Source organism: Heterocephalus glaber, unplaced genomic scaffold (genome assembly GCF_053883595.1).
Source record: "Heterocephalus glaber isolate CG9 unplaced genomic scaffold, H.glaber_assembly_v1.0 deba00000594, whole genome shotgun sequence".
Classification (NCBI taxonomy): Eukaryota; Metazoa; Chordata; class Mammalia; order Rodentia; family Bathyergidae; genus Heterocephalus; species Heterocephalus glaber.
The window spans coordinates 23,193,849-23,212,443 of NW_028258151.1; the positions used below are offsets into that span (position 1 = coordinate 23,193,849).

General features: G+C 38.2%; 2 long non-coding RNA genes across 4 annotated transcripts; one reads left to right on the forward strand and one right to left on the reverse strand.

Moving 5' to 3' along the window:
• Positions 1-430: 430 nt before the first annotated feature.
• LOC110350635 (uncharacterized) lies at positions 431-13,253 on the reverse strand. Of its 2 annotated transcripts, XR_002397324.2 has the most exons (5): positions 13,117-13,253; positions 6,321-6,421; positions 3,712-3,817; positions 3,044-3,107; positions 431-2,501 (listed from the first exon to the last, which is right to left on the reverse strand). It is a non-coding gene; the product is annotated as an uncharacterized LOC110350635 (long non-coding RNA). The 2 variants fall into 2 exon arrangements; XR_015448981.1 differs by lacking the exon at positions 3,712-3,817.
• LOC110350634 (uncharacterized) lies at positions 7,510-13,318 on the forward strand. Of its 2 annotated transcripts, none has more exons than XR_015448982.1 (3): positions 7,510-8,173; positions 8,281-8,391; positions 13,186-13,318. It is a non-coding gene; the product is annotated as an uncharacterized LOC110350634 (long non-coding RNA). The 2 variants fall into 2 exon arrangements; XR_002397323.2 differs by lacking the exon at positions 13,186-13,318 and adding an exon at positions 8,507-10,704.
• Positions 13,319-18,595: the final 5,277 nt, after the last annotated feature.

The following is an 18,595-nucleotide window of genomic DNA, read 5'->3' on the forward strand; positions in this document are numbered from 1 at the left end:
GGCACGGTTAGCCAAGAGTAAGAGCTGAGGCTCACAAACCTAGTAACTAAATATGTAACAAATCTTTTCATAAAATATCTATTCTTCTTCCACCTTGACAAATATAACTTTATAAAAACCTAGTAGGTCAGCCTGAAATTTAGAATTCTTGCACATCTTCTGGTACCCCACAGGGAGTGGACAGAGTGGGGAGAGCTAGGCCTTTCCTGGCTGTGCTTGTCACAGCTCTGAAATGAAAAGTTCTGATAGAATGCTGTGAGTTTAACCACTAAACCTCTACTGCTCCTTAGCACACCTGTCATCTCAGGAGTCTGGGAGGCTAAGGCAGAAAGATTGCAAGTTGGAGTCCAGCCCAGACAATTTAGTGACTTAGCAAGACCTTGTCTCTAAATAAAAAATAAAAAGGGTTATGGATATAGCATATCGTGAAGGCCCTGGGTTCAGTACCCAGTTGAAAAATCACATACTGGTCCTAATCCTTTGGCTGTCCAAATTCAACACTAATTTATCTCCAAAGGACAAAGCTCTGGTCGCACTCCTGTGCTCAGGTGAAGGATCTTTAGAGTTTCCTGTACTTAAGTTGAATAGTCAGAGAGGGTTCAATATCAAGGAAGTCAAGCAAGAAATTATGTGATGACTAACAATTGATTAATGATCATTTTATTAAAATCTTAAATAAATTATCTGGAAGATTGCCACGGCTCATAAAGGACTCAATTAATTTGTAGAAAACCCCTGCCTTCCTGTGACTGATAATGAATTTGACTGATCATAATGATAATTAGGATAATAGGATTTTTTAGAAGTGCTTTGAAGTTTATACAGTACCTTACTAAATATTATTTTATATGGTCACAGCAGGGATCTAAATCAGTGGTAGCCAACAGAGCTTTCTCCAATGATGGAAATGTTCTGTCCTGCTCCACCCAGTAGGTAGCCACTAGCCACATGGACAACATGGAGGAGGGGTGGATATTCAAATGAAAAAAATCAGGACACTAAACCAGGTGTGGTGACGCATGTCCATAATTCCAGCACTCTGGGAGGCTGAAGCAGGAGGATAGAAAATTCAAGCCCAGGCCAGGCAGCTTAGTGATTTTGCAAGGCTTTGCCAAAACCAAACCAAACCAAACCAAAACAAAACCCCAGATACTTCCGCCAGGAGATGAAATAAATGGTTGGACAAGAACAGCAGATATCCACTGAAATGCACAATACATTCCAAATTATAATAAAAAAACTATTTTTGGTCACTGACAGAGTGAAGCAAACAAGCTTCAATAAAGTTTATAATTTTATAGATTTTTAAAAAACATTGCTCTCAATTGCCTGTGTTTTTCTGGCTGCGGAGACCTCTGTGTATTGAGCAATTGGACAATCTGAGTCCAACTCATTTTGCTAACTGTTGCCATTAGGAGGACTTTCCTCTGAACTACGATGAGACTTCTCTTGTACTGTACTCTGATATCAGTCCTCCATTATTTGTTGTGACTATAAAAGGTACTAAGTCTACCTATTTTATCATCATTAATCTGCCTAATAAAATTACTTCCCTGCATTATGGTGGCATTTTCATGACATCAATCAATTCTCTATTTAACCTGTGTTACCAAAGGTGCTTTGGAGGACTTTAGTGTCACCATAACCTCTGCTTGTCCCACCCACCCAAAATTAACATTAAGTTAAAACTGCACTTGCTTGTCAATGAAGCTTCAAGAAAATTCTTAGTGCTCTCATAACTACCCAATAAAGCCATCTTTCCTATGCAGGATTCTAGAGTTGTCGTTGTCTCAAAAGATTAAATACCCTAGTATTCTAATAATGTTCCAGTTATGAATTATTATTGCAAAAGAAAAGTATGATTGTGTAAATAGCAAAAAATTAACTCTGAGTACAAATATGGGAAAGCTATCATTTTGACTGAGGGCATGCCAAACTGATGGAGCCAGACATGTTTGCCAATGCATTTGTTAAAGGTTGAATAAACACTATAATGTGTATAAGCAGGAACACAAATGCTTACACTGAAACTTTACTATGTTGTTTGAGTATCCAAAAGAAGCTTCCATTGATTTCTAAGTATTATCTTTAAAATAAATGTACAAAATTTATAAGTTTTTGAAGAGAATGCTCACACTTCTAAGAAAAGACTCAGATTCCCAGAGTGTTTGAGAAACACCAAAATAATAGAAAGGTTATTCATATGAGGCTCTGCTAGGCAAAATGACCTCACCTGTCTGGGGCAGCTTCTTCATTCTGAAATTGGAAATAACATTTATTCTATAGGGTGTTGTGAAAGTTAAACACGATGTTGCATATTCCACATCATGGCTCCTGTAGCATAGTCATGTTTGGATAATGAAGATCACATAGGATTGGTATTCAGGAGGATACAAATGAGACCAGGCTTTGCATTTCAGGTCATGTGACCTTGGGCAAGTGCAGATTTGAACTTCAGCTTCTTTATAGATAATATAGCAATGGTATCAGTGTCCTTTTCGCTGGATGGAAGGAATAGGGGGAAGTAAAGTTCAGTGCTGTGCATGCAGTAGATCTCTTTATGGTTTCCTTTTTTCCATTTCTCCAGTTTTCCCCCAAACCCTAAAAATAAAGGACTCTTTTCCAGTGCTAGCTAAATTCCTTGTGAGGATGCAAGCTTTGTACTGACAGTGATTTTCCTGGGTCTTTTTTACAAAAATCTTTCTGAGACAACTAGAACACTAGCCACTTGATAATTTTCTCATGAATTCAACTGCTCTACCCAGTACCCTAGGCTAAAGGACAATGAATTCACTTGGTCTCTAAGAGGGAAGAAAAAATTTTTAAAAAGGAAGCTGAGATTGTCCTCCCACTTTTAAATGTATTTCACAATTTTGTCCGTCTAGAACATTTCTACAATCTCTGGTCCAAAAGTTATGTACACTTATTTTGATAATCTGATCAGCCAGTTTAAAGGAATATTTCGTGTTTATGAAATGTAAGCTTTGATGGAACTTTCCATACAAATAAAAGGGTAGAGATTAATATCATACTTAATACTTACCCTTTAAATCCATCCATTCAAAATTATGCATGAAATACTTTCCATGTGTTCATCTTCTGTTGGACTTTGATTTTAAAAATAGAGAAAGTTTCATGAAAAACAAATATATGTCACAACTGTATTCTAGCAGTCAGCAAATATACTGGGCAAATAAGACATTTCTTTTGCTAGAGTCAATAATCACTGTTGCTGCATCTGTCATGATAGTTACAGGTATAAATACTCTAAATGTGAAGTTAGGTCTTTAGGGAAGGGAAATAGGCAGAAAAGTAGAGCTACCACCAAAGAGGGAAGGTCTGGGGAGCTAGTAAAGCTGGGTTCTAGTCCTATCTGTTTAACAAACTTTAAATCCCTGTGCATAGATATAATCTCTTCCTAGTTATTTTTATGTTGATTATTGGTGCTGGGAATTGAACTCAGGGCCCTGTGCATGTGTTCTGCCACTGAGATACACCTCTAGGCCTAGAGTTATTTTTAAATTGTTAAGTTGAGGTGTTTGGATGGTTCTTTTCAGAACAGTCAATTGTCCTTTGGGAATAGTTGGTTGACTAATTCTTGAAACCTGTGGTAGTTGTAACTGGAGAATGACTAGATCATAAGGTTAATAGGGTAGGGATCATGGCTGTTTCGTTAACTATTGAACACTGGACTCCTGTTCGTATAGATACCTGATAAAACACTGCTGGAATGGAACGATTGAGGACTGGCTAGCCAGAAGAATGTGTTTACTTCCAATTCAGAGTTAGTTGCACGTAAAGCTCTTGAGCAATGAATCTAAAAGTTAAGAATCAGTGTAAATTTAGGGAAACTACAAAGGGAAGTAAATTCTACAGTCCGCCTCCATGGATAATATGGGTGAGGATTCTGATACTCCAGTCTATCACTGGTATCTATAGGTTAGGTACTTTTGTGACATACCCAAAGAGCATGACTCATACTGATAGATCCACAAGTTAGACAAAAGTCTTTTCTAAATGGAACAGATGTCTGTGGTGTTGATGTTACCTGACTCAACAGTGACTAATTTCTTTAGTGGATCCTGACCTTCCATCTTCCCTCTTACTCTTGGCATCTACCATAATCACCAGGCTAATATTCATAGGTCCAGATTAAACCCCAGAAAAAATAAGAAAAGGCAAGGATTGTGTTGTTGGTGCACACTGTTCTCAGGTTGGCAAAGTACAGCCTCAGAGATCCAGCTTAACTGGATGTTCCAGAACAAGGCTGTTTCATGGGTAGACACAGCCCAGGCAGGGTGGGGAGAGTTACAAAAGCCACTCCTGTCCCCAGTCCAAACTAGCCAGGATGCAGCAGAGGGACTGTTTTCTTTAAACTCAGCGCTTACATATGTGAACTTCTCTTGGCATTTAATTGCATTCTTTTTTCCACAGTTCCTTTTCTGGTTTAGAGCTCAAAACACTCATGCCAGGTATCATTGAAGTTGGCTAGGTATTTGCAACTTGTTAAGTGTCTAGCTAATGGAAAGTTGGGAATCAGCGTTGGAATCTTCCCCAGCAAGCTTTAAAGTGCTTTGTCATAACTACGTCCTGTCTTTGATGGTTGCAAACCGGAGGTTGAGAGTTCCAATAGGCATGCCAGTTTCTCAACAAAATGAGCCGTAATTAATTTCATTATAATTGTTTTCTTCTTTTGTTTTTCTGATACCTACCTTCAGAACAGAAGTAACACCAAAGCACTTAGTTTCATTAACATTCAGATAGACCACACTGGCATCTCATCAACTACCTTCCAAAGTGTCTTAAGGACAGCTGATATTTCTTTTAGTAAATATTAGATTACAAATTTAAAATTTTATTATTAGCAGTACATTTAGTTACTCTGTTTACATTTTTCACTTAATAGATGTGGAAACTGGGTTTTAAAAAAGGTTGAGTAATTTCCTCTAGGCCACATTGCTAGGAGGCAGCAAAGTTAGAGCTAAAACCCAGTGATCTTAACTCTCAAATCAGTGCCCGTTTCTCTGTTCCCAAAATATATTCCCTAAAATGTGGCCCATAAAATGCTATTGGTCCCCAAACCTCTTTCAGAGGGCCAATAAGGTCCAAAGTATCTTAACAATACTAAGCTGAATTAGCCTGATTGTCATTCTCTCATGAGTGTGGAGTGGAATTTGCCAAAGATCCATGACATGAAATACCACAACAATGAATATGAAGGCAGATATGAGAATCTAATTGTCTTCTGTTATGTCAGACAACAAAAAGATTCTGCAAAGTTATGAAACAATGTCATTATTCTCACTAGTTTTTGAGAAATACTTTTTGTTCATAGCAATGAATTGTTTATGTTGACATATAATGAAATTACTATTTTTATTACAAAATAAATAGTGTTAAAAATTTCTCAGTTGTTATTTACATATATATTAAAATATGATGTGTTTAAATAAAAATATTATTACAGTAAAAGACACATTGCCATCAGTTCCCCTTGAAATACTCTCGTCACATTCTGAAGCAGTTCTGGAAGTTCTTCTTCCAGAGTGTCTTGATGTCCTAGATCAATTAAAAACGTTTACTTTTCATGGTCATTTTAACTTTGAGGAAGAGCCACAAATCCCATGGTACCAGATCCACTGAATAAGGTGGATGAGGACACACTGCAACATTTTTGCTAGCCTGCTTGGCATTGGAAGGCACACAGCAGCAGCATTCATTGTATTTTTTCATCACATCCTGTAAGGACATTCACAAAAGAGAACTTCCAGAACTGCTTCAGAAAGTGGAAAGAACCATGAGATAGTGTGTTCAAAGTGACGGGGAATATTTTGAGAAGGATTCATGGCCATGTGTCTTTTATTGTAATATATTAAATTTTTTGAAGATTCCTCATTTTTTATCACTTCTTGTGTCAGATGCCTAGGTAGATGGGCAGATAGATGGATAGATAGAGAATCTCCAACATTTACAAAATTATTGGCAACCTCAACAATTTCAAAAAGCGTAAATAGCGGATAAGGCCCGAGGTCTGAGAACTACTGCTCTACACCACACTGTGTAGACATAAGCACGGCTCCGGACAGGGCTGCAATAGCTCCAGAAACTGTCCTTTAAGACGCATTACCTAATTTTTGCTTTATACAAATTACATCAGTCAGGATCCCACTGGGAAACAACACACTTAGGCAGCACTGAGGAAATCTTCCTAAGGAGTCATGAGCAGGAGGCCAGGAAACAAACCACGGAGGGCAGACTGCCAAGTTAGCTCTACTGCCCTGTGCTCAAAGGGGCAAAGAGGTTTCTGGAGCCAGTTTTACCTGTTGCTGTAGGAGGCAGCTGCTTGGCAGGGAGGGAATAAGCCTGGCTGGAAAGTGGTCCAGATATTTTGGAGTTGAAAGTTGTACAATTTGCATTGCCCCTTTAAGAAAAATAACACAAAATTATGTGTGAAAGCAAACCTGCATCTATAATGATTTAAAGAAACCCACAACTTCCAAACTTGAATAGCATGACCAATATCATATATATCACAAATCCAAAAAAATAGTGTAATATTTTATTAATAGCCTGAAAGCAATCTCTAAAATACCATTTTCTATATTTTGACTTCATATTCCTTGGTATTCTCTTTTTACACAAAATGTCATATTTTTAGTAGAAAGAGTAGATTTATCAAAATTTATATGGGTACTATTAATAGTTTAGAAAAATTTGTTTCAACTTTGTAACTTACTACTGGTAACAATAAAACTTATAGACTATCATCAAGGTTGAAAATATAAATATCTTTCATATAGGCATTGCCAGACTTCAGCATCCTAAGTTTGCTTATGGAGTAGCTAATCTTAAATACTCTTTGAATGGATCATATGTATTTAGCATTCTTGTTGTGATACTATATTATGAGTTTTATGTTATTTTTATCAATATCAGTATTTTGTGTCACACCAGCAAGAAATTAATAAGAAGATAACCATTTGTGATCAGGCAAGACCACCCCAGGATAAGGGAAATCTGTGGGCAATGCCTGGCTCAGCAAAGACATGGATTTCAGCTTGGGACAGTGAGGGGGATAGGCAGGGCTGTAGTGGAGAGTAAAACTTGAGTGAAAAGACCAGAAAAATGCCCTGGAGTCTGATGAGGAGGTGGGAAGAGAGTGTCAAATGTTGGCAAGTGGCTGAGGATGGGCTAATGTGCCTGCAGGTGGAGGAATCAGGCTCACTGATGATCAAGAGGCACAGGAAGGGAAGTACAGACCCTTAGTACTAGAGTGAAAGCTCTGCTACCTTCTTGCCTCTGAAACCTCACAGACAATAACTTAGCATATACATGGAAAGAACTGTGAACCGCATAATTATATTCTATGACTCTTCAGTTCGGTGTCTTCTCAGCCAGATGCCAAAAAATACCTACAGCGCTCGCAGTGACATCTGCTAAGACAGGCAGTGTGTGTGTCGGGGGAGAAGTCAGAGTTGAAAGAAACATGGTCATACTCAATCGTGGTTAATGTGGGACCAAAATGACTCCATTTTGGAGCCGTCTCCTTTGTTCTCTCAAATTTGTGCTTAAACTAGGAATTCACCACTTGAAATTCCTGAGTTTATTACCCAACCACCTGTGTACCCGGGGAGAGAGCGTTCCAGGCACACTATCTGTAGGATAAGCAGTTAATGAGCTGACTGTCCACACAAGATAGATGCGGCCATTAGTGGGTCTGCTAACGATCAGTATGTAACAACCGGCCGTTAATCTTTGCCCCTTTTCTCCCTCACAAAAATCTATACGTAACCCCCTTAACCCCCCCTAAGCCTAACCAATCAAAACCCTACACTTCATATGTATTTAGTATTAACCAATCACCTGGCTACTAACAACCAAAGCTTGTTGTATACTCAATAAAAACCCTGCTAGTTTTGAGGCTCGGGGCTCTCAATCTCGATCCGCTGCGTCGGTGACAATTGAGAGTCCCTGCTTAAGCTTGAATAAACGACCCTTGTGTGCTTACATCGGAAACGGTCTCCTGGTGGTCTCTGGGACTTCACAATCTGGGCACAACAGTTAAAATATCTTCTTTTTTAAAAGGATCATTTTTATTAGTGTACATATGGCTTATATCCAGATGTTCCCCAAGAACCTCATACTGAGTGCTCATAGGCGAGTCTTTTGGAAGGTGACTGGATTTGGGGATTTATAGCTGACTTGTTAGGAGGTGAGATCTGGTCAGAAGAGGTGGGTCACTAGGGGGTGTGGCCTGGAACAGTTTATTTTCCTCTTTAGCTCCAGCCTTCTCCGTTTGCTTCCTGGATGCCATGTCATGGACAGCTTTTCTCTACCCAGGCCCTTCCACTGTGCCACCAACCAGGCAAGGACGACTGAATCTTCTAAAACGTGAGCTAAAATAAACCTCTCCTCCTTTACGTTGAGGGTGTTGGGTCATGTTTCTCAGTGATGAGGGGAGTGACTAAGACAGGATATATTTGCAAGAAATATTTTCCTTTTTAAGTTTCAGGAAAACATGCTGCACGTAAACACATTGTGAGAATTCCCCCCAGAATTTTGGAAGCAACATGAGCAGCAGGATTTAAGCCTCATTAGATTTGCGGTAAATCCAATTTTGGAGCTGAGATAATGAAAACCATGGCCTCCGTCTTCTCCTGAGTTCCATCTTATGCTGGCCTCCTATTGATTCAACCCAACAGGAAGCCAGGGTGCCAGGAAGCCAAGTGCATAGTGAAGTCAGGGCTTCCGGAGAAAATCTCCATGACGGTGTAGGCGATGACTTTTTGTATTTGACCTCAAACCCAAGCAGAAAGGCAAAAATAAACAAGTGGAATTACATCTGTGATGATTAAGCTTGATCGTGTCTACTTGCTTGGCTTGTGAGCCACCCGGCACATTGGTGGAGCACTTCTCTGGGTGTGCCTGGGTGAGTCACGGAGGTGTGGCCTGGGTACTATCTCTGGTCCCTTGCCTCTTTCTCTCTGTCACTGTTCCCCAGCTCTGCCTCCCCGCCTCCATATCTAAGCAGCTCTGCCCCTCACACCCTTGCGCCATGATGTTTCTGCCTTGGAACTAGCTGACCATGGATTGAATCCCCTTAAAAAGTCAGCTAGATTAAACCTCTTCTTTATATTGTGGGTGTGCAGTATTGTATCCAGCAACAGGAAGTTATTACTACAACCTCAAGCTAAAAACTTCCGTGTACCAAAGGAAACAATCAACAGAGTGAAAAGACAACCTCCAAAAAAGGAGGATATATTTGGAAACAATATTTCTAATAAAGGATTAACATCCAAAATACTCAATTGAATAGCAAAAAACAAATAACCCGATCAAAAATTGGGCAAAAAAAAAAAATTGGGTAAAAGGCCTGAAAAAACATTTCACAGAAGACATCCAAATGGCCAATAGGCAGGTATATGAAAAAAGTTCTCATTATTGCTAAATCACCAGGGAAATGAAAAGTAAAATCATAATGGGATAATTAGAAAGGCTACTATCAAAACCACAAAAAATAATAAGTGAGCTCAGTCCGGTGGCATACACTTGTTATCCCAGCACTTTGGGGAGGATTTGAAAAAAGAAAGGATGTCTGGGAACATAAAGTGCCTCTGAATTTGCTCCCCCTTTCCCACAAATAAAGGATCACAAGTGTTGGTGATGAAGAAAGGGAACAGTTGCACATTGTTGGTAGGAGTGTGCAGCCATTATGGAAAACTGCATGGAGGCTCCTCCAAAAATAAAGTAGAACTACCAAATCCTCCAGACGTCCCACTACCGGGTCTATATCCAAGGGAAATGAAATCAATACATTGAAGAGATATCTGTGTTCCCACCATTTATTATGACGCTATTCACAATGATCAAGTATGGAATAAACCTAAGTGTCCATCAACAGATGAATGTATAAAAATGCAATACTTGGGCCCAAGTATTTAGCTCAGGATATAGCTCAGTGGCACCACTGCCTGCCTTGTAAAAGCAAGGTCCCGAGTTTGATCCCCAGTACCCCCCCAAAAAAGTGATACTTAAGCTAGGTATGGTGGTGCACACCTGTGAGCTAGCATATTCTGGGAAGCTGAGGCAGGAGAATTGTAAGTTTGAAACCAGCCTGGGCAACTTAGCAAGCCTGTTTCTCAAAATAAAAAATAAAAGGGCTGAGGATGTAGCTCAGTTGAAGGCCCTAGGTTCAATCCCCAGCATCACAACACAAAACAAAAAAGTATATATTACAGGTATTTAGAAGCTTGGCCTACAGATGCCCACTGGGTAACTGAAAGTGGATGAACGCAGCATCTCTGACTTTGGTTTATATCTGGTTCCCTTATTACCTTAAAACTGGGTCAGATCTCTGTTCAGCTCAGCTCAGAGGCATGTTAATTGCTTAAGGACTGTCTGCCTAAAAACTGGTTTTTTAGCATTAAAGTTTATTAGCCATAAATTTACCTAGTTTGTCTCATCCCCCTTTAAGACGGAGGACACCAAGATAAGAATAACTAAGGTATTTCAAGATTTGTGGGGATATTCAGTTGTAAACTTTTGCAATGTCCAATTTCAAGACCCCCTGGAGTAGTGCCTAGAAGGCTGTAGTCATTTTCCTAAACTTGCAGTCACCATGGATTCTAGGAAAAGCAGAGCCTCACAGAGAGATGGCTTCCCAATGAGATCACCTCCCCTCAGGGGGCAGTTACTGTTGGAGAAAAGGAAACTGATCTCTAAGCAGAAGCAGTGATCTCATGGGAACTGGATTTCCTGTTCCAACCAAAAGAAATTCTCCAGCACCACTCACAGAACCAGTCCTGTGGTCATGATCAACCAGACCGTGGCAGGACCAGTGTGACCTACGCTGTCAGCTATGCAAACCCCTAACCTTTTGTCTCCCTTTTCTTATGAAACCTCAAAGTTGCTGTCAGCCTCATGAAAACATATCTTGAACCTCTGTATCTTTATTCTTCCCAGAATGGCTATGTTGATTAAAGCTCTTTTTCTTGCCCTTTACCTTGACTCATCTCCTTGATTAGCATTTTGGGACCAATGACAAAGCCTGGTCTTTTGGGACCCCCAGAGCTGGGGCTATCACCCCAAAACTCTGGTAATATATATGCACAATGTAACACAATTCAACAGTAAGAAAAGATTATGTCCTATGTGTCAAGATAGATGGAACTGGAGGACGTTATGTTGAGTGAAATAAGCCAAGTGCAGAAAAATAAATATTGCATGATCTCACTCATATGGAGAACCGGAGCATGTCAAACTCAGGGAAGCAGAGAGTAGAATAGGATTAACAGGAGCTGGGGGTGGGATGTTGGAGATATTTCAAAGGACGCAGAATTGTAGTTAGAAAAGAGAAATATGTTCAACAGCTGTCTGACACGCCAAGCTCGTGTTCTCTAAAAATTGAAGAATGAATTCTACGAACAATAGAGGTTAAGAGTAGAAAAATAGGGTCGAGGATTTAGCTCAGTGGTTTTGCTGCCTGCTGTGCAAGAGCAAGGACCTGAGTTCGATCGCTGGTACCAAAAAAAAAAAAAAGAGTAGAAAAATATTTATTGAGAAGACAGCTCCTGAGAGGCGACCCGAATGGATCAAGAGGAGGGGACCCGAATGGATAGCCCAGGAACCCTACTTTACTAGGAAGTTTTATAGAGCAAAACCTACGTAGGTACAACATTGGTTATAGCTATGTTTAATCAATAAGGTTACAAGTATAGTCACTTAGGTTAACAGTGATCCAATGGGGAAACAAGTCTCGTAACAAGTGTGCATGAAAAGAACAAAGATTTTCCTAGGAAATGAAGGGTCCAGAGGTCTTGGACTCCCACCAGGGTGACTGATGTCTATCTAGACTTCATTAGGCCCCATGTTTGTCTTTTCAGGAAGTATGCAGGCCTGGTCATTCATCTTTATCTTGAGGCCTGGTTTCCAACAGGTGTGTCTCCGGGCACAGTGGTGATATGTTTCACCTTTGTCCTGCCTCTCTCCAGCCCTATCTGACTGCCTGTAATATTTCTAACTTAGCTGTCTATAATAGCAGAACAGGGTGAGTGTTCTTAATAACAATGTATTCTTGGAAATAGACTTCAGTGTTGTCACTACAAAAACATTATAAGCATGTGAATTAGCTCAATTTAGCCATTTACAATGTATATAAATTTCACAATGTATATGAATTTTAATGTTTTATCTAATAAATGTATACAATTTTCATTTGTCAAAAAAAGAAAGGAAGCAAGGAAGGAAGAGAAAGAAAGAAAAGGACTCCTAGAGTATCTAATAGAATCTGGAGGATCAAGCAGAACATGTCTAGCTGTCATGTGAAGCATAAGCCAAGCCATGGCTTGGAGCTGTAAGCAACTGACCCAAGTCACAGTAGAAACCAGAAAGGATCATAAGGCCCAGTGCAAAGCAGCCCAGGCCTGAGGAGATGCGGGGGTTTCACATAAGGAGACGTGCACAGCAGTGGGAACAAGAGATGAGCATTGATACGAGAACCACTGGAGAAACCACATCCGTGATTAGATCCCTAAAGGGTCTCTTACTTTTTAGTTTCTTCTGTAGGGTTTTCTAATAGGCCTAGTGATGGGGCAAAAATGTCTCCTAGTTCTAACTAGCTCCTTTCACTTATATTTGACCTTGGAATACTTTTCATTCAGCCAACAGAGAAGTGAAGGAGACTTTCTTACGACATCTGGTTATGTTTCTATTTTGACCAAAGTTCAAAAACATGTGAGAAACAAAGGAGAAAAGAGACAATAAAGAGAGAGCAAAGGAAGGCAGAGAAGTGAGAATAGGAAACAGCAACTGGGAGCAGTTACTGCAGGGATTAGAAATATCAGTGTTATGAACAATAGTGCTATGCAATGTTCAGATGGTGGCAAAGCAATGGCATGCCACCCAGCCAGCTTGATGGCATAAAGGACCATTTTATAACATGAGAATCATCTTTTCACTATTACATGATAGCCCTGCATCATATATAGTGGCTGATAAACAGCAAGCAAAACTAGCTGCTTTCAAGAAACAAACAATTCTGGGATACGGATTCAATATTTCCTGTCCTGAAATACTGCATGTGGCCAGGTAGCTCAGATTAAGGAGGGCTTTCCTTACCGGTGGATTGTGTAGAATACACTGCTGGTCTCTTGTCTTCATTTCACTGTGGCTTCTTTTGATAATCAGGTGAAAGAACTGGAGAAGAGTGCTTCTCAATAGAAGAGAATAACAAAGTAAAATGGCGGAAGAGAAACGGACCCACAAAATGGAAGCTAACAAAGAGAACTGAGAGGCACAAATGCCTGCCAAACTGGAGCTTTTGCAAAAGAAAGATAAACACTTTAAAAGGGGGGAAGAACAAAGAACACAAAGATCATGCTGATGAAACTGAAGCTGACTAATTTGTTCTGAGAACTGACTTTCTTCCCTTTTCTTACCTAAATATCCAGAGACTGTACTGGCCAGTGTCATTTTATTTTTTCCATCCTGACAAATATTCTGGAAGCTGATGAAGGACTATAAAAGTGGGTCTAGACTGTAAGATGTTGTTTTAGGGGATAACAGGGAGAAATTAAAAGTGTTTTACTCTTTTTCTAAAGTGTTGGTTTTTCTAGTGTAGCTACTTTTCTAGTTGCATCTTTTCTACTTCAGCACACTTGGTGTACTGGGTTAATGGCTAGTGCTGTATTGGCTCTGTGAAAACATGTTTGTGAAAAGAGTATGTAGTGGTTTTTTTCAAATTGTTAGATTCTGAATATCTATTCATTTTTCAATCCTAATTCTGTCTCAATTTTACCAGATGCTGCTATACTTGAATGGTTAATAAAATTGTACAGTGGCATTGAAAAAAATAAACAAAAGTTTCTGTTCCAAAAATCAAATCAGAAGTATCAAAAACAATTTTTTTGAGCCAAACTTTGAATGATCAGATGAACTTGTTAGGAGAAATGTGATAGCTCTTAGAGCATTTATTTTCTTTCTTTTTTTTTTTTAGACCATTTATTTTCAATGTCACCTTGTCATATAATGCATATCGGTGAATCGAGGGCCCTTGGGTCAATGTGACAAAAGGACAGATTTTCCCTCCCTATATATGATCATATTAATGCCCGAGGTGCTAAAAAAGATAGATAAATTGAGATGTACAATGGAACTAATTTTTTTTTTTTTTTAAGACTGTGAGATATTTGAAAGGTGCTGTACCTGTCTATTCTGGGAAGTGAAAAATTTAATTTATTTGGGGAAGATGTTTTAGAAAAGCTTTTGAATGGATTCTTTATTCAATGAGCTGAATGGTATTTAGGTTAAGATGTCAAATATTATTGTGATATTGCAATATAATAAGAAATAAATATTTGGTCTCTGCTTTTGGTTCCTGTCACATGGCTCTTAAAACCCTTGGAATCTCTGGAGTGATAAGCATGTCTTCTGTCTGCTAATGAGGTGACAGGTGTCTGCCACATTTCCCTGGGGGCAAACATTGCCCCAAATCCTGTTGCCCACTGTGAGGCTGAATATTATTCCCTATGCATGGTCATCAGAAAAGCCAAGGCATTATTAGGGTGGGGATTCATACTTCCACACCCTAACCTCTAGGGAGAAAGGAAGGAGGGGCAAGGAGCAGGGGCAATGTTGATTACTAATGGCTAATGATCTGATCAGTAATGTCTATGCAATGGAGCATCCCTAAAAGGTCTAAAAGGTTTGGATTCAGAGAGCTTCTGTATTGCTGGACACGTGGAGGCTCCTAAAGGGTGGTGTGCCGTTGAAGGTACTGAGTCTCCACACTGCTTCCCATATTCCTTTCCCTATGTCTCTCTTCCATCTAGCTGTTCATCAGTATCCTTTGTAATATCCTGTATCATAAATCAGTAAACATAAGTGTTTCCCTGAGTTCTGTGAGTCATATCAGCAAACTAATTTATCCCAAGGAAAAGATTGTGGGATTTATAGCTGTCAGAAGCACAGGTTATAACCTAAGGTTTAGAGTTGTCATATGAAGTGGGAATAGTCTTTTTTTTAATTTAAATTTTTATTAGTACATGTTTGCAGTACATAATGATTACATTCATTGTGGGGAATTGGTACATGTATATAACACTACTTAATTCTTTTTACTTCACCTTCCACTTTTCCCTTCCTTCAGCTCTTGGTCTCCTCATTTGCAAAATAGTCATCTCTTGGTTTCTTATTATCTGTCTTTTATTCTGCTCTTTAACTTATTTATACTTTTTGCAATATTTAAGCTTTTGTATATATTTTTTTCACCTAACATTATGGTCTCAAGATATATCCTCTTTGCTACAAATGACTCAAATTTGTCCTTTACTATAGTAGAGTAATAGTCCATTGTGGATAAATATATTTTCTTTATCTAGTCATCTGTTGATGGACAGGTAGGCCAATTTTAAGATTTACCTATTATGAATTGTGCTGGTATAAACATGGGTATGCATGTGATGTCTTCAATTCTTTTGGGAAGATACCTAGAAGGGGGATAGTTAGGTCAAATGGAATTTCAAGTTTTTGTGAGGAATCTTTCAACTGATTTTCATGGTGGTTGTACCAGTCTACATTCCCACCAATAATATATAAGTGTTCCTTTATCCCTTCAGCCTCACCAGCATCTGTTATTATTTGATTTCTTGATGATAGCCATTCCTTCTGGAGTAAGATGAAATCTCAGTGTTTTTTTAATTTGCATTTCTCTAATGGCCAGAGATGTTAAACATTTTTTACATGTATTTATTGGCCATTTGTACTTCTTCTGAGAAATGTTTATTCATTTCAGTTGCCATTTTTTTTATTGTGTTTTTTTATTTTGGGGGGAATCTAATTTTATTTTGAGTTCTTTATGCATTCTAGATATTAGTCCTCTGTCTAAGGAGTAGCTGGCAAAATATTTTTCCCATGTTGTAGGTGGTCTTTTTACTGTTTAATCTGACATAATCTCATTTGTTGATTCTTGATGTTATTTCTTGTGCAATTGTGTTTCTGTTTGGAACACATTTAACCTACATCTACAACTTCAAGAGTTTTACCTATTTTGTCTTCTAGTAGATTGTTTCTGTTTTAACATTTAGATCTTTGATCCATTTTGATTTTATTTTAGTACATGATGAGGAATATGAGTCTAGATTCAATCTTCTGCATGTATATAGCCAGTTTCCCCAGCACCATTTATTAAAGAGACTATTTTTCCTCCAGCATATGGTTTTGGCCCCTTTGTAAAAGATTAGGCAAAATGTACCTGGCATTGCTTTTGCATCCTCTATTCTGCTCCATTGGTCCACACGTCTGTTTTGTGCCAGTAATATGCTGTTTTTAGCCCTAGAGCTTTGTAATATAACTTGAAATCCCAGGTTTTGATATCTTCTATTTTGTTCTTTTTGCCCAGGATTGCTTTTGGTATTCTGGTCTCTTCTAGTTCCACATGAGTTTTATTTTATTTTTTATTTTTTGGTACCAGGGATCGAACTTGGGAAGTTGCACTTGCGAGGTAGGTGGCCCACATGAGTTTTAGGGCTATTATCTCTAGTTCTGTGAGGAATGCTGTTGGTATTTTTAATTGAGATGGCATTAAATCTATATATAAGTTTTATAAGTATGGCCATTGTGACAATATTGGTTTTGCTTATACAGGAACAGGGAATATCTACTTTCTGATGTCCTCTTCTATCTCCTTTTCAGAGCACTATAATTTTCATTATAAAAGTCTTTCAGGGTCGGGGATTTAACTCAGTGGTTCTGCTGCCTGTCTCACAGCATAAAGTCCTGAGTTCTATCCCCAGTACCAAAAAAAAAAAAAAAGTCTTTCACTTTCTCTGTTTGGTTAATTTGTAAGTATTTAATTTTTCTTGAAGTTATTATAATGGTATTGTTTTCTTAATTATTTTCCTCAGTGGATTTATTATTGGTGAACAGGAACAGTATTGATTTTTCAGTGTTAATTTTGTATCCTACTGCCTCGCTGAATTTATTAGTTCTAGGAGTCTTTTGGTGGAATTTTTTGGGTCTTCTATGTGAAGAATTATGTCATTTGCAAATAATGACAATTTGACTTCTTCCTTTCCTATAGATATCTCTTTTATTCCTTTCTCTTGCCTTATTACATTGTCTAATGTTTCAAGCACTATCTCAAAGCAGGGTAGTGATTGTGGACATCTTGTCTTGCTTTTTACTTTAAAGGGAAAGTTTTCAGCTTTTTCCCTTTTAATGTGATGTTCACAGTGGGTTTGTCATAAATCACTTTTATCAGATTGAGATTAAAGTCTTCTATATCTATTTTTTCAGGTTTTTATTATGAAGGGATGTTGTCAAAGGCTTTCCTTTGAATCTTTATTTGTAATCATTTGAGATGATTACATGATTTTTGTCTTTTCTTCTGTTTATATAGTGTATTACATTTGTTGATTTGCATATGTTGAACCATCCATGGATTGCTGGGATGAATCCTTGATCAAGATGTATGACATTTTTAATGATTTGTTGCATTCTGTTTGCAAATACATTGTTGAAGATTTTTGCACCTATGTTCATTAATTAGATTGTCCTGTAGTTTTCTTTTTCAATTGAGTCCTAGTCTGGTTTTGGAATTAGGATAATGCCATTTTCCAGGAATGAATTTGGAAGTACTCCTTCTCTTTCCATCATTAAGTAGTTTGAGGGGTACTGACATTAGATCTTCCCTGAAGTTCTTAAAGAATTTGGTGCTGAATCCACTGGGTCATGGGCTTCTCTTAGTCAGTAGATTTTCTTTATTACTGCTTAAATTTCTTTGCCTGTTACTGGATTATTTGGGGGTTTTATATCATCTTGGTTCAGTGTAGGTAATTTATATGTATCTAGGAATCTACCCATTTCTTCTGGATTCCCCTGTTTATTGAAGTGTAAGTTTTCAAAGTAGTTACCAATAAACTTCTGGATTTCAGCAGCAACCATTGTCATTTCACCTTTTTCCTTTCTAATTGCATTGAGGTGAGTGTTTTCTCTCTTTCTCTCTCTCTCTTTTTTAAAGACTGCCTACAGGTTTGTCTATTTCATTTATTCTTTTGAAGAACCAGCTCTTTCAGTGATTTTTGTATTATCTTTTTAAGTCTCAATATTATTAATTTCTTCTTTGATCTTTATAATGTCTTTCCTTGTACTAACTTTGAATTTGGATTGTTCTTGTTTTTCTAGGATCTTGAAGTGCTTCATTATTTATTTGGGCTTGCTCTGTTGTTGTGATGTGGGCATTCATAACTGTAAACATCCCTCTTAGAACTACTTTCATCATGTCCCATAGGTTCTAGTATGTTGTACTGGTATTATTGATTCTAGGAATGAATTTCTTTCTTGATTTCTTCTGGTACCCATGGATTTTTCAAGATTGTATTGTTTAACCTCCCTGTGTTTTCATAGTTTGTATGGTTTCTTTTGCTATTGATTTCTAATTTCATTGTATTATGATCTGATAATATGCATGGGATAATTTTACTTCTTTTGCATTTATTTAAGTATCCTTTATAGGCTAAAGTCTATTTTGAAGAAAGTTCCATGTGCTGATGAAAAGAATGTATATCCTGTTGCTGTTGGCTGGTACACTGTGTACATA